This window comes from Dipodomys merriami, unplaced genomic scaffold, assembly GCF_024711535.1.
Source record: "Dipodomys merriami isolate MVZ:Mamm:240054 unplaced genomic scaffold, mDipMer1.0.p SCAF_3, whole genome shotgun sequence".
NCBI classification, from domain to species: Eukaryota; Metazoa; Chordata; class Mammalia; order Rodentia; family Heteromyidae; genus Dipodomys; species Dipodomys merriami.
The window spans coordinates 80,016,686-80,033,572 of NW_027204492.1; the positions used below are offsets into that span (position 1 = coordinate 80,016,686).

At 37.4% G+C, this 16,887-nt stretch overlaps 1 pseudogene; it reads left to right on the plus strand.

The window, feature by feature from the left end:
• Window positions 1-1,011: 1,011 nt before the first annotated feature.
• Window positions 1,012-16,887, plus strand: part of LOC138839867 (etoposide-induced protein 2.4 homolog pseudogene) — a 59,231-nt pseudogene continuing 43,355 nt past the window's right edge.

Here is a 16,887-nt window from a genome sequence, read left to right on the forward strand (position 1 = left end):
ACTCAGTGCCTAATGTTTGTTAAGTAGATGCTCTACCAGTTGAGCCATGCCTCAAACTCCTTTGCTCATTAGTTTTGCAATCAGAGCTCCCTTTTTTTCCTGGGCCACCCTGGGCTGGATTCATCCTACTTGTGCTTCCTTATGATCCTTGAGATAATATGGGCAAGCCAGAGCACCCAGCCATTGCTTGAGGTGGAATCTCAAGAACTTCTTTTTGTCCCAGACTGTCCTGGAGCCAGCCTCACAAGTAGGTAAGATTACAGGCTTGAGCCACTATGCCAGGCCTCTTTCATCTTTTAAATGAAAGCTATTATAACATATGTGATGTAATTCTGTGAGGCAGGAGAGATAGATGAGAAGACAGGGAAATCATACTATTTTTAACAAATATCAAAAGGGCCGACTCAAACATAAAAATCAATGAGTAAAGGGGAAATAAACAGTTAAACTTCCCTTTCACCCTACCTTCTTTTACATGTTAAATTAACAAGAATAAGAGACCAAAGAGAGGCTACCTGTCCTCTCCTTTGAAAGCCTGTAAGCTGCAAGCACTCCAGGAATGGGTAAACACAAGAATAACAGGCAGGTCTGGCAAAAGAAAATCCTGAATAGTATCTGCTTTGTGCGTAGGCTTCACCCACTTTGCCTACTAAGAACCTCAAGAAACATAGTCTATGGACTAGGAATTACTAGTATACCTCCTAACCTCAGGTTGCACAGCTATTGCCAGGATGATGCTCATAGATGGAAGTCTAATCTATCTTGGTACTGGGTGGAAGCATGTGTCATAATGGGACAGACACATGTTGGCTTTGTGTGGGTCTCACTGTACCCCTGAGAGTACATAGGCCATTGTGACTAAGAGACTCAGGCATGTCCCAGATGAGCAACAACCCAGAACTCTAAGGATCTGCCTTCTCCAACAGTGCCCCTAACTCAGTCTTCATAGCATGGTACAACAGCCCTCTTATACTGAGGTTTGTAAGCATAGGTAGTAATCACAAGTTGGCCATGGAACTTCATGTGGAGCTGGTGAAATCTCACACGAAGCTGATCCTGATAGATATCAGCCCAGACCTGATTATGGACAGAGTCTCTGCAACACCCTCTAGTCCTAGGGGAAGATATGAGACCTCAACCTACCTAGATTCTACTCCAGCTAGAATTCTCTATGGCCATTTGCAGTGGTCTTGGACCATGCATAAATTAATATCAGCAATAGGAAGCTCATACAAGTGTGGGTAGAGCACTTAGTCCTTATCCAGTGTTAAGTAATCTTGGTGAACTGTGAACTTAGCACATGACTATGTTTTGATGGCTTTAGTGGACACAGATGTGAGATAGAAGACTGGCATTTGTTCATCCATAGTGATTCTTTCCATAACTGGACAGAATCATATACTGTCAGACTACAGGTCAGTAACTATGAACAAAACACTCAGATTTAAATATCCTGGCCCCAGGGAGAGGGTTGTGAGCACAGACTACACTTTTCAAGTAGTCTTTCTGAATAATAAAACAATGGCATATTTGGGAAATTCCGGATTTTGATTGCCCTCCCTAATGAAATGGTGAAAACATTCCAATAGCAGACTCCTGGCAAATCTGGACCTGGGTCCCATCTAGTGTTGTACTGCTGTAATATTGGAAGTGTTTACAGACCCAGAGAAAATGAGCTGCCTGTTAAAATTTATGGAAAGTGGGCACAAATAAAATCAGGCTAGAAAAACTAAATAAATCATTGACTTTTAAATGTTTAGATGACATCAAGAACTTTTAGGAAATCATGATCTCACCTAATGACGTGCCAGAAATCAACCTATCAGTAATCAATATAGGAGAGAAATCTCAGAGAATTTTAAGCAGCTGTTGTATGAAAACTCAATGAACTTGAATAAGGCACAGAGAAACTTTTAAATATATAAACAGAGAAATTCAATGAAGAAATAAAAGTCAGTTCCGAATTATCTAAATAAGAATACAAGAAGTCAACCCCATGTACAATAACTACAAAAAAAATGTAAGGGCTGGGAAGGTGGCTCAGTGGTAGAACGCTTGCCTTGCATGCATGAGGTCCTGGGTTCGATTCCTCAGCACCACATGAGAAAAAAGAAAAAAGCCGGAAGTGGCGCTGTGGCTCAAGTTACCACTTGAGTGCTAGCCTTGAGCTGAAGAGCTGAGGGCCAGTGCCCAGGCCCAGGCCCCACGGCCGGACCCCCCCCTCAAAAAAAAAAGAATCTAAGAATTGATTTAACTAATCAAGTAAAAGATATCTACAGTGAAAACTATAAAAGATTGATGAAAAATTGAAGAGGACACAATAAAGCAAAATGATATCCTATGTTCCTAGATTATGAAAACATTCATATTATCTAAGTGATTCACAGGTTTACTGAAACCCCTGGAATTCTTCACAGAACTGGAAAAAAGTTCTAAACTTCTGTGGAACACAAAGAATGTCAAGTAATCAAAGTCATTTTGAGCAGACCTAAGAATGCTACCTGATCATAAAGAATACTACAAAGCAGTAGTAAGCAAACCAGCATGGTACTGACAAAAACAGAAACATATATCAATGGATCAGAATACAGAACCTAGAAGTAAGCCTATACATTTACAAGCAACTGATTTTGACAAAGGTGCTATGAACATGTTGTGGAGAAGGATACTCTTTTCAATAAATGATATTAGAAAATTGGATATCTAGATTATATCTAGAACTGTCCAGGCTGGCTTTGAACCATAAATCTCAGATCTCAGTCTCCTGAGTAGCATGAGTGGCATGAGCCACTGGCACCTGGATTGTCTTACACTTACAAAATGAGAAAAGTAAAGAGAAAGTTTAAGAAAAGTTCTCTTTTATTTCGGAGGGGAATTCACTCTACACTCTTCATTTGTCTTAGGGAAAGAGACAGACAGAGACAGAGAGGGACATATGGACAGAGAGAAAGTCCCAGTGAATGAATGATCTGTCCTATCTTCATTACTGTCATCATCAAGAGAATACAATTTCATAAGATCCATACTTAAAAGCATAAGAGAGTGCTGGGCGCCTGTGGCTCACACCTGTAATCCTAGCTACTCAGGAGGCTGAGATCTAAGGATGGCAGTTCCAAGACAGCCTGGGCAAGAAAGTCTGAGAGACCCTTATGTCCAATTAACTACCAAAATACCAGAAGAGGAGCTGTGGCTCAAGTAGTAGAGCTCTAGCCTTGAATAAATAAAGCTCAGGGACAGCACCCAGGCCCTGAGTTCAAGCCCTTGTACCAATACAACACAAAACAAGGTACATTGTACTTACAAACTGACATGTTAAATTGAAACCCTATGGAGGGAATAAGGAGGAGCACAGAAATGGAGGGACAAAGGATGAACAAATTCAGCAGTGATACTAGACACTATGTTGAAAATGAACTATACAACTTGTGGAAGAGGGGTGTCAGGAGGGAAAATCTGGGGGAAAACGAAGGAAGAGGTGACATTGTTCTAAAAGAAATTTACTTATTACCTGTCTTTGGTAACTGTAATCCCCTTTTACATCACCTTTACAATAACACTAAGGTAGAAAAAATAAAAATATAAGAAATAGAAATACATATGCTTTAGACAGGTGCACTTGATTTCATGTAACAAACATCACTGAACATAAAGAGATAGATAGCTCCAGATACAGCAATAAGCAACTTTAACACCCCATGCTCATCAAAAATTCAACAAAGAAACATCAAAGCCATTGTAGCTCAAATGGACTTAATAGATATCCACAGAGTTTTTCATTCAGTAGCTGCAAACAACATATTTTCTCTGTAGCTCAGGAAGTTTCCTGACACTAAAATACATTTTAGTCCATAAAACCAGTCTTATAGCAAATACAAAAAATTGCAATAATTTCTTATAAATTTTCAGAAAGTGCTAAAAATACAACTAGAAATATAAGACATAAAAAACTACAGGAAATATATGATTAGATGGCATGTTGGCATATGGCTTGGGGAGCAAGTGGTATGTGGCTGAACCACTTGTAGTGATTTTTTTATCTAGACAATATGTTGAGGAAAGCTGAAAAGGCATATTGGAGGCATATTAATGGAGAAATTGAAGAATTATCCAATTAAAATAAAAACTTTCAGACGTCCATCCTTCTGGCCTTGAGTGGTCCATGTCTCATTCTTCCTCAGATTTGCAAAAGGGGGTTCTTCCTAGTTTGTCAAGCTTTATTATGAGTCCCTGTTCTTTATATGCAACAATGTAAATATCTACCTCTTCTGATTTCCAACATACTTATCTACCTATCTAGAATAAAATGTTTTCAAAGTAAGATCTAAAGGCTTCACCCTGGGAAGAAGCAATCCATGAGACGGAAGGCAGTGCAGACAATAGGAAATTGGCTGGAGAATGTAGAAATTTGTGTTTATATCATATGACCCTGGCAGATGTTAAAGCCATACTCACTAAGCTTCATGAGGAGCTCTGCCTTGTTTATACACAGTAATAGACACACAGAAGACAGAAGTATATGCTTGTCTGTCCTACTTTGATGAATGTATTATAGGTGATAAACAAAAAGAGAAACCAACACCTTTCATATTTTTCAATGCTGTAGTCTCCTTACTACTCAAACTGGGGGTGGTATAATGGTTGCTTACACATTAGAAACCAATCTACCAGGAGGAGGACTCAACCAATGGGGGGCTGGAAGCAAGAGTCTGCATAAACAAAGGTGGAAGCATGTTGTTGATGCTATTTCCTATTCTATGGCTTCTTCTGTGCTACAATCTCATGTTCTCTTACAAATTGTAGATTGCAAAGTCAACATCTCAGTTTAAAGTACATAGAAGAGTACAATTAGAAATTTTAAAATCAGTTTGCAGGGTTGGAACTAAGAAAAGTTAAGACACTCAATTAAGCATGTTCCTATTCTAAGAGTAATTTGAAGTAAGCCCAGCACTGGTGGCTCATGCCTGTAATCCTAGCTATTCAGGAGTCTGAAATCTGAGGACAATGATTCCAATACCACCTAGGCAGAAAAGTCCCTGTGATTGTTATCTCCATTATCCATCTGGAGAGTCAGAAGTGGAGGTGTAGGCTTAAGCAGTAGAATGCCAGACTTGAGGGGAAAGGCCAAGAAAGAGCCTGAGGGCCTGAGTTAAAGCCCTAGTTAAAGCACACAAAAAATGATTAAGTGTTTAATGGCCATTTCATGAACTTCCTTCTAGCTTATTGCTTTTGACAGGAAACCACAGGCTTGTATTTATGTTCGAAAGTCCAGAGTGTACAAGTTACTTTGTTAAAACTTGAAGAAATACGAGCTACAATACTTGTTTCTTGAATTTTTGTTTGAAAAAGTCTCACTATGTGGCTCTGGCTTGCCTTGAACTCACTATGTAGCCTAGGCTCATCTCAAGCTTCCAGTCTACCTTCCTTTGCCTCCAAAGTGTTGGCATATACCACTAGATCTGGCTTGAGGAAAATTTACTTTATTAAACTTAGTAAATAAAAAAAGGAGAAGTTGAAACCTAGGTAGACATATCAAGTTTTATGGCTTAGGTAACACACACACACACACACACACACACACACACACACACACGTTTCCCTGCTATTGGTGTTTGAACTCAAAACCATATACTTTCTTTTTTAAAAAAATAAGTTTTTATTGTGAAAACACTGTACAGAGGGGTTACAGTTACATGAGCAAGGTAATGAGTACATTTCTTATCAAGCATTGTTGCCTCCTCCTTTGTTTTTCCCCTACCATCTCTTCCCTCCCATCTCCACAACTACACTTCTCCCCACCTCACCTAAATTGTAAAGTTTGTTTTTCGACATAGCATCTTGTACATCTCATTGTTGCAATGGGTCTACCTGTATCCCTATTTAAACAATTTGTTTTTTCCCTTCCCCTCCACAAATTATACCAACATCAAATACAGTGAAAACAGGGGTTATACTGTGGGGGAGGGACATACAAAGCAACAAAGAAATAATCTTATAAATATGTTAGAAACAATAGCAAGAAAGAACAAACATTTGAATACTTATCTTGGGGTCCATTTCACCTAACATCAACTTATCTGACCTTTTCTGCTTGTCTCAGACATATACTAGTTATTGCAAATAAGGGAAACCATGGGACCTATGTTTCTTTGGGCCTGGCTTACTTCACTTAATATAATTTTTCCAAGTCTTTCCATTTTCTAACAAATGGGGCAATGTCATTCTTTCTGATGGAGGCATAGAATTCCATTGTGTATATATACCACATTTTCTTGATCCATTCATCTACTGAGGGGCATCTGGGTTGGTTCCATATCTTAGCTATGGTAAATAATGCTGTAATAAATATAGTTGTGCTGGTAGCTTTGTTTGTGATCATTTGGGTAAATGCCCAAAAGTGGGATTCCTGGAAAACCTTACACTTTCTGGGCAGGTGCTCTACAACTTAAGCCACACTCTCAGGCCTAAGTTTCCTTATTTAACAAAATTTTTTAACACTCACTTTTGTCACACACTCTTCTTCTAAAAGTTTTGTTAAGCATTAACTAATCCATAGAGGAGGAAATTGAGGAGTAGAGAGATTTACAGTCTTAGGGTAAAACATTTTGTCATAGCAAAGATTAAAGTAGTCTGACTCCACAGTCTATTGTTTGATCTCTGTGTCTGTTAGGTACTGGGTTGTCTAGTGTGATTCTCATCTGCATTTCCCAAAAATGTAGAATATATTTTGAATAATGAGCTGTCCTTCATAGTTGGGCAGGTCCCATAATTTCCCCAGTCCTTTTAATCTACCTGAGAGCACCAGATTTAATTCTGATTCTCCTACCTTTCCTCCCTTTTCCAGTCCATAAGCTGTTCCCACTTTCCCATCTTTTTTTATGTGCTTTCTTTTTTTATTGTGAAAATACCCACTTTCCCATCTTTTTAGTGCTTTTTAATACTTAGTTAATACTGGGGTTTGAACTCAGGGCTTCAGGCTTTCTTGGGTTGTTTGCTTTTTTGGTGCTCTACCACTGAGCCATACCTCCAGCCCTGCTTTTAGCTGGTCATTTTGGACATGGACTCTCCTGGGCTTTTCTGTCTAGGCTGGCTTCAAACCACAATTTTCCAGATCTCATCTTCCCTACCAGTTAGGATCAAAGGCATGAGCTAGTACCTGGCTAGAAGAAGATCTTTTTAAAAAATTAGAATTTCTAAAACACATGCTCAGCCATGCAAATACATTCATAAATATATAGAGAGATAGATTTACATGTAGATTTATCAGAGCAATTTAATCTGGTTAATGTAACAAGTAATATATCATGCGAATTAAGGCATTTCACAATTATATTACTTCACATATTTTTAAGATAAAGCATATTCTTGCCTAATTTGAGTATGCACGTTCTTTTCTTTTGAACTTAATTTTTCTATATAACCTCTTATGGGGAGATTTTTCTGTGTCCTATGAATGACAAAAATATTGTTCTGGTAAAAATAAACAAAAGAAAAAACAACTGTTAAAACTAACGTGGGTGTTTCCCTTTCTGTGCCATTTCCAAATATTTTCTAAAGTGAGCAGATAAGTTTCCATGTAGTCCATTTATGGGAATATTTTTCTATCTTTTCCTAGGCATATGATAGATTAGAGGGGACTAGACTGTTTTGCTGGGGATAAGTACCACATGGTACCAAAAGTCCTTCTACAGACTTTCTATGAGGCCATTATTTATGGAGCCTACCCAGGCAGGTTCCCCACCCAATTTGTCCTGTGTTGATTGAGTAATTTAACCTACATGATAAAGCTAATAGAAAATTTGGTTTTTCTATGAAGCACTTTCAGATTATCATTTTAATACTTGAGTGACTCTTCTTAGAGTTATCATCTGCTTCAAATGTGTTTTTCACATTTTCAGAATGAAATCATTTCCCAAATTTCTGTATCTAAGCCAGGTTTGACTTTGAACTTAATTAATGGTTCTATAATAAGGCATTTGTTCACAGCCAGAAAATACCTCCTAAACCATTAGGCTAGTCTTAGGATTCCATCAGACAAATTTGGAGAGGAGTATTTCATAAAGTGAAAAAGTGATTGATAAAGCCAGGTGCCCTTGGCTCAGTCCTAGCTACATAAGAGACTTGACAGCTCGAAGCCAACCTGGACAAGAAGGTCCATGAGATTCTTTTCTCCAATTCACAACCAAAAATCTGGAATTACTGCTGTGGCCTCAAGTGGTAGAGCAGTAGCCTTGAGCAAAAATGCCCAGGGACGGTGGATAGTCCCTGTGTTCAAGCCCCAGGACTAGCACCAAAAGAAAAAAAGGATTGATAAAGGAAACATTACTTGAGTTGGCCTTGGTAGATTTTTAAGAATAACTTTGATAAGAAAGCATGAATGTCAAATATTAGACTGCCTTGGAATATACATATATATGTATATATGTATGTATATATGTGAATTTGTGTGTGTACATATATATATATATATATATATATATATGTATCCTGTGACTCTAGAATTGATATTCAGAATCAAGTTCTAGATTATACCTATGAGACTAAAACCAACTATTTTCTAATAATCTGATCTTCTGCTTTGTGAAACTATCCTTTTGTGTTTAATTCTGTCTTGATTTTTTTTTTTTTTTTTTTTTTTTTTTTTTTTTGTCGGTCGTGGGGCTTGAACTCTGGGCCTGGGTGCTGTCCTTCAGCTCTTCAGCTCAAGGCGAGCGCTCTACCACTTGAGCTACAGCGCCACTTCCGGTTTTCTGGTGGTTTATTTGAGATAGGAGTCTCACGGTCTCTCCTGCCTGGGCTGGCTTTGAACCGCGATCCTCAGATCTCAGCCTCCTAGTAGCTAGGATTACAGGCGTGAGCCACCAGCGCCCGGCCTGACTTGATTTTTTTTCCTACTAAAAATTGAAAAAGACCTTGCACATGCAATGTCAATGATCTACCACTTACATTTTGTTTTTGAGACAGTATCTAACTAATATTCCCAGGTTGACTTTGAACTCTCCTCCTCCTAAGTAGTTGGAATTATAGGCATGTGCCACCATTCTTGTCTCTGCTTCTTGATTTATTAAAAAATATGATTACTCACTTAACTATCTCAAGATGCTGTTGCTATGTAGCTGAACATAAACACAACATATTTATAGTTCAAAATATGCTTGCCACTTTTAATTTTTACCTAATTTTTTTAAAGTTTGGAATATTTTAGCAAAATGTTCATGGTTTTGCTAACAGATCCATTGACATACGATGCTAAGGAAGGACTCATCTTTTTTTTTTTTTTTTTTTTAAATTGTATTTTATTTTATTTGAGAACATACTGTACAAAGGGGCTACAATTACATGGGCAGGATAATGGATACATTTCTTACCAAGCATTGCAGCCTCCTCCTTTGTTTACCCTTCACTTCCCTTCCCCGCCTCCCCCCTCCCCCCACCCAATTTTACCCCCCTCCCCCCACCCAATTATACCCCCCTCATCTTTTTACCTGGTCCACAGGGTAGATATAGGTATGGCCTGTCCCTGAGTTCAAGCTCTACTACAAGCACTAGAAAAAATAAACAAAAAACATTTTCCCTATTAGTAGGCAATAGATTTGTAAGCTTACTAAACCCATATAATAGCATATTATTCTCAGTTATTAAAATGGTGATTATATTTAGCATTTAAGACAACTATGTGATACAAGTTGACTAAATAATTGGATGCAGGATTCTATCTATACAAAAGCGAAAATAAAGTATTTTCATTTTCCCCCAAATTTCTCATTTTTATATTTAGAATTATGTTGTACTAAGAGCTTTTAAGCTTAAAAATTTAAGAACATATTTGTGGAAAGAAATGGAATAGAATAAAATAGTGAAAATGAAATTTCCAAATTGTTCACAACCCCCTGTTCATAGGTAGTTACTGTTTCTTAAATGCCTTAACTTTTCGGGAATTTCTATGTGTATGCAAGTCCTTGCCAACTGCACTAAAGTTTAAGCTCATTAAAACAGGAAATTTGTTTGCTTACTGGTATATCATAGCATCTAAAAACCTACATAATAAGCAAACAGTAAATGTATTCTGAACAATTCTTTTCTTAAAGGATATGTGATTGATTAGGTATTGATGGCTCATTCCTGTAATCCTAGCCACTGAGATCTGAGGATCATGGTTTGGAGCCATCCCAGACAGGAAAATCCCTGAGATTCTTGTCTCCAATTAACACACTGGAAAACAAAAGCTCGAAGTGGAGCTGTGGCCCAAGTGGTTGAACACTAGTCTTGAGTGAAAAAGCTAAGGAACAGTTCCCAGGCCATAATTACAAACCCCAGAATATATTCCTCTCTCTCTCTCTCTCTCTCTCTCTCTCTCTCTCTCTCTCTCTCTCTCTCTCTCTCTCTCTCTCTCTCTCTCTCTCTCTCTCTCTCTCTCTCTCTCTCTTTCTCTCTCTCTGTCTCTCTCTGTCTGTCTCTCTCTCTCTGTTTCTCTAAGTCTTTCTATCTGTGTCTCTGTCTCACTCTCTCACACAAACATACATCCACACTAAAAGAATATGTGATTGGAAAATTATATATAAAATTACTTATATCATCTTTCTACACTTATTTCTCATTGTTTTCCTTATCAGTTAATATTCTTAGACATCTTTTCTTCATTTTTATTGTCATATATTATTTTATACAGAAGCATAGTATGTCCATGTTCATATTTTTTATGAACTAAGCCAGTTAGTCAGCCATTCATTATTCATTCAATAAGTATTGAATATCTACTGCACATCGATTGCTATTCTAGGTAAAGGAAAACTATTCCCTTATAAAGATCATGGGGACAATAATTAACAAATAAGTATGATTTGTTATGATGTAATTATAGTTGCTATTAAGAAAAATAAGGCAAATAAGAAAACAGGGAGAGGGAAAAGTATACTTTTTTAGATAATGTAACCATAAAATTCATTTTTTCTATTACAAACATATTACAAAGTAAATGTTCTTGCAATATAGCTTTATCTACTTACCTAGTATGTCTGAAGGATAGTTACTAAAATTGAAAGCATGCATATTTTAAATTTTGGAGATACTGATAAATTATCCTTTGTACCAGATATATCTTATATTTACTGATATCTTCTTCTCCAGGCTTTCCAGGCCCATGGAAAAACTGTCCTTCTTTTAACCCTTGCAATTGTGTGTGTGTGTGTGTGTGTGTGTGTGTGTGTGTGTGTGTGTGTGTGTGCACGTAGCTTGAGTTCACGGCCTCCTGTTCTCACAAGGCTAGCCCTCTACCACCTGAACTACAGCTCCACTTCCATCTTTTGGGCGGTTAATGGAAGATAAGTTTCATGGACTTTCCCATCTGGACTGTTTTGAACCGAATCCTCTGATAGGCTGAGTTGCTAGAATTATGGGCATGGGACCCAACTAGAAATTGGATTGAGGAGTTCAACTGTCATTGGAAGCAGAAGCATACTATTTCCATGCAAAATTCTCTGTTGCTGCTTTTCTTCTTCAGTAGTTTATCTCAATATATTATATTAAGATAGTGGCAGTGATAAAAAGTAGTGAGTCAACAGAAAACAGAATCTTCTGGTGATTCAAACTGCACATGTAGCATGAGTAATACATTTTCACTGTACCAAACTACTGAGATTTTACAGTTGGCTTTTATTATAACACAACCGACACACATGATTGACAATTCATACTGATTATGTATCTGTCCACATTTTTTGTATTTTTAGCAGTTTTGCCTTATATGCCTCATAATTCTGCTGTCTGGAATGTGATTTATCAGTGCTATAGATTCTTGATAGTATCTTTTATCAATAGGAAAAAACTCTTCATAATATTTAATGTTTCTCTAAAGTATATTTTATCTTAAGTACATTTTTATTCTATTTTCATGTATATCTTTGCTATTCTTTATTATTTCCAATTTACCATTTTGTACTATGTCATATGTCTCCTTTTTTACTTTGTGCATGTCCTGGGTCTTGAACTCAGGGCCTAGGCAGTGTCCTTTACCTTTTTTGCTCAAGGTTGGCACTCTAACATTTGAGCCACTGCTCTACTTCCCACTTTTGCTGATTAATTGGAGATAATAGTCTCCCCAATTTCCTCGTTAAGCTGGCTTTGAACCACTGTCTAGATCTCAACCATGAGTAGCCAGGATTATAGGCATGAGCTACTGGTGGCCAGTGATTATTCCTTCTTGCATAAAAATACTAGTAGACATTTAAGGGACATTTATCTCTTAGACATATGCTTTATTTAGAAGAACCCCCTTTAGGGACTTGAAAATAGTAACATAGAATTTTGGTTAAAGCTCTATATTGTGTCCATACTAAGATATGTGTATACCTCTTAATACAATAATTCTTCTTGGACATTGGTGTTTGTTTTTCCAATTTTGGAGCTTGAACTGGAGCATTCTTGCTCACCTTTTTACTCAAGGCTGGCTGTCTACCACTTGAATCATGGCTCCTCTTTCAGCTTTTGGCTAATTATGTGGAGGTAAGAGTTTCAGATTGTCTGTCCTGGTTGGCTTCAAATCATGATCTTCAGCTCTCAGCCTACTAAGGATCTAGGATTATAGATCTGAGCCAATGTTCCCTGGTTGATTTAAATGAAAAAAAGCTTTAATACTTAAGTTAGAAACCTTTCTTCTTTTTGGTAAAGATCTTTGTCAGCAAATTCTAAACACAGTCAAGTAGATATAATAATAATCATGTATTTAGGAGAGCTCCTATTAATTAAAACAAGTACATAGTTTACTGTATTGGTTTTGATTTCAAAAGTAATTACATATACTGTTGCAGACACAATATCCCTCACTGAGAAGGGATTTTTTTGTATATCTTACCAATTCTTTCCATTCCAGAAATTATCAAGTCTAGTGGGCAACAAAAAATTTACACACACATACAAACACACACATATCAGCATATACAAATATCATTCTTTGAAAATGGAACATTTTCAAACATTCATTCAACATTCATTCCAACTGTATTTCTTATTAGATAGCTCTCTGTAGACTGAAACTTAGAACTGAAATCTAACTAACCCATCATAGGTACTAAATATGAATTTGTTGAATGATTGATCACCAAAAGAGGCCCTAATGCCAGGTGCTGGCAGCTCGCTCCTGGGATCCTAGCTATTCAGGAGGCTGAGATCTGAGGATCATATTCAAAGCCAACCAGGACAGGAAAGTTCAAGAGAATCCAATTAACCACCCAAAGGAAGCTGGAAGTGGAGCTGTGGCTCAAGTGGTAGAGCACTAACTAGCCTTGAGTAAAAATGTTCAGTGACAGTGCCCAGGCCCTGAGCTCAAGCCCCAGGACTGGCATCAAAAAAAGAGGCTTTAATACTAGGTTTCCAGGGACATAGTATCTCTACTTTAAGGTAACTATCCATAACTTGACCTGTCCAGGTCATAGTTACCTACCTCTGTTCAAGGCAAAATCATTTCTCTCCATTTTGGGTCTTCTTTCTTTTTTTAAACCTTCACTATTAGCTATGCAAATACCTCTAGGCTAATGTTCTAGGATTCCCCATTAATTTAACTAAAAAGGAGAAGTAGGTATGATCTCTCTTTTGTTCAATATTATAAACAAATTATATAAAAGAGCTTCTGTTTCAGGAAGATTGATTAAAGATACTCATTAAGTTCTCTTCTGTTGATACCTCATTAAATGGCAAGAAAAGAATAGAGGGAAGAATAAAATCATACAATCAAATAGAACCAGGTTGTCATCATCAGATAGAAAATTTCAACAAAAATTTAAGTATGGGGGCTAAAGGTTAGACGCAGTGATAGCATATACAATGTCTTGAGTTCTTTCCCTAGCACCACAAGATATGAAATACACATATTTCTGGGACATGTTTTCTCAGGTGAAAAAGCTTGGAAGAAACCAGAAGCTAGAATCCATGTAGGAATAGTATAGCTACAAAAATCTCCAAGTTGTAGAGTGCCAGCACTGAGTGAAAAGCTAAGCATGAGTGAGAGGCTCTGAATTCAAGCTCCAGTACTGGCAAAAGGAAGGTGAAGAAAAGGGAGAAGGGGAGAGGAGAGAAGAGAGAAGGAAAGGGGAAGAGGAAATGATATGGGGAATAGTAGAAGAGGAAAGGGAAAAGAAAGGAATAATAAGCTAGGAATACAACATGTTCAAGGCCCTGAAATCCATCCCCAGCATCTCTCTCTACCACCCCTCTCTCTCTCTCACACATACACACATACACACACAAACCACCTAAGATACATATTTAATAATATCTTCCAGAATATAAGTCCAAGAGGCAGAAATATATGATGAAAGAAAATGAGTAATAACTCAAGAATTCTAATATTTCTATAATAAATGTTTGAGACATAACCAAGGAAGGGAAAAATTAGAAAAATTTAAGAAGAATATCTCCACAAGTGGGAAAGAAAAAAAAGTTTCTGAATTAAAGGAACTCAATCAGAAGAGATTTTTAAAAAAAATTATCAGTACCTAAGACAGCTTCATGAAATTCCAAAACATCAAGAACAAAAAGTTATACATTCCTAGGGGGAAAATGACTGCCTGCAAAATAAATAACAAAACAACACTAATATCAGAAATTCCAGAAAAAAAGAAAGTTGTAAGAATATGAAAAAGATAGACGACTCTGTCTTGCTGTACTGGATCTCTAGACATTTCTTGTGCAATGTTGACATGGTTTTCTGCGAATACCAATTAAAACTACGCTAAATAGAAATAAATAAATAGAAAGAAAATGCTAGAAAAAAAGAAGTAAAGGTATCATTTCCTCTATATTGAACTGTTCTTCACTTTTTTCTATTGACAGTTGTCATTACTTAAGCTGTATTCCAATATACAATCATTCTACAAACTTATTACTTAGCATTTCAGTAGATCTATATTGACTATTAGAAAACCACATAAAATTGTGTGCCCTAAAGGACATAGCTAGCAAGATCAATAGAAAGCCCACGGATTGGGAGAAGATCGTCACTAGCCATACAACGGACAAGGGTCTCATATCTAAAATATACCTGGAACTCAAAAAATTAAATCCTGGCCGGGCGCTGGTGGCTCACGCCTGTAATCCTAGCTACTCAGGAGGCTGAGATCTGAGGATCGCGGTTCAAAGCCAGCCCGGGCAGGAAAGACCGCGAGACTCCTATCTCCAATAAACCACCAGAAAACCGGAAGTGGCGCTGTAGCTCAAGTGGTAGAGCGCTCGCCTTGAGCTGAAGAGCTGAGGGACAGCGCCCAGGCCCAGAGTTCAAGCCCCACGACCGACCAAAAAAAAAAAAAATTAAATCCTCAAAGAAACAACTGCCCAATAAATAAGTGGGCTAAAGACTTAAAAAGAAACTTCTCTGAAGAGGAAAGAAGGATGGCCAATAGACACATGAAGAAATGCTCAACCTCTCTAGCCATAAAAGAAATGCAAATCAAAACAACATTGAGATAACACCTCACTCCAGTTAGAATGGCTATAATCCAGAACTCTACTAACAACAGATGCTGGAGGGGATGTGGACAGAAGAGAACCTTACTGCATTGTTGGTGAGAGTGTAAACTTGTTCAACTACTTTGGAAAGTAGTATGGAGGTTCCTCAAAAGACTCCACATAGAGCTCCCCTATGACCCAGCAACCCCACTTTTGGGCATTTACCCAAATGCTCACAAACAAGACCATACTAAAGCTCCCAGCCCAACTATGTTTATTGCAGCATTATTTACCATAGCTAAGATATGGAAGCAACCCAGATGCCCCTCAGTAGATGAATGGATCAAGAAAATGTGGTATATATACACAATGGAATTCTATGCCTCCATCAGAAAGAATGACATTGCCCCATTTGTGAGGAAATGGAAAGACTTGGAAAAAATTATATTAAGTGAAGTAAGCCAGGCCCAAAGAAACATAGGTCCCGTGGGTTCCCTTATTTGCAATAACTAGTGTATGTCTGAGTCAAGCAGAAAAGGTCAGATAAGTTGATGTTAGGTGAAATGGACCCCAAGATAAGTATTCAAATATTTTTTCTTTCTTACTATTATTTCCAAAATATTTATAAGATGATTTCTTTGTTGCTTTTTATGTCCCTCCCCCACAGTATAACCCCTGCTTTCATTGTATTTGATGTTGGTATAATTTGTGGAGGGGAAGGGAAAAAACAAATCATTTAAATAGGGATACAGGTGGACCCATTTCAACAATGAGATATACAAGTCGTTATGTCGAAAAACGAACATTTCAACTTTGGTTGGGGGCGGTGAGAGATGGGAAAGGATGGGAAGGGGAAACAAAGGAGGAGGCTGCAATGCTTGATAAGAAACGTACTAATTACCTTGCCAATGTAATTGTAACCCCTCTGTACGGTATTTTCACAATAAAAAAGGTGTGCCTTAAGGGATAAAAACCATAATCTTAATCCTTATGAATAAAACATCTTGGATGAACTTCTAGCAAAAATTGAGAAGACTCAAACCAACTAAATAGACACATATCAAGTAATGAAATCGAAACAGCAATAAGAGACCTCCCTTCCAAGAAAATCCCAGGACCAGATGGATTCACAGCTAAATTCTATAAGGCCTTCAAAGGAAAATTCACTCCTATTCTCCTCAAATTGTTCCATGAACTCAGAAATGAAAGTTCACTCCCAATCTCATTCTATGAAGCTACCATAACCCTCATCCCAAAACCAGACAGAGACTCAACGAAGAAAGAGAACTATAGACCCATTTCTCTGATGAACATTGATATAAAACTTCTCAAAATTCTGACCAATCAACTTCAACAACTAATCAAAAAAGTTATACACTGTGATCAAACAGAATTTATTCCAGGGATGCAAAGCTGGTTCAATATATGCAAATCAATTAATGTAACTCAACA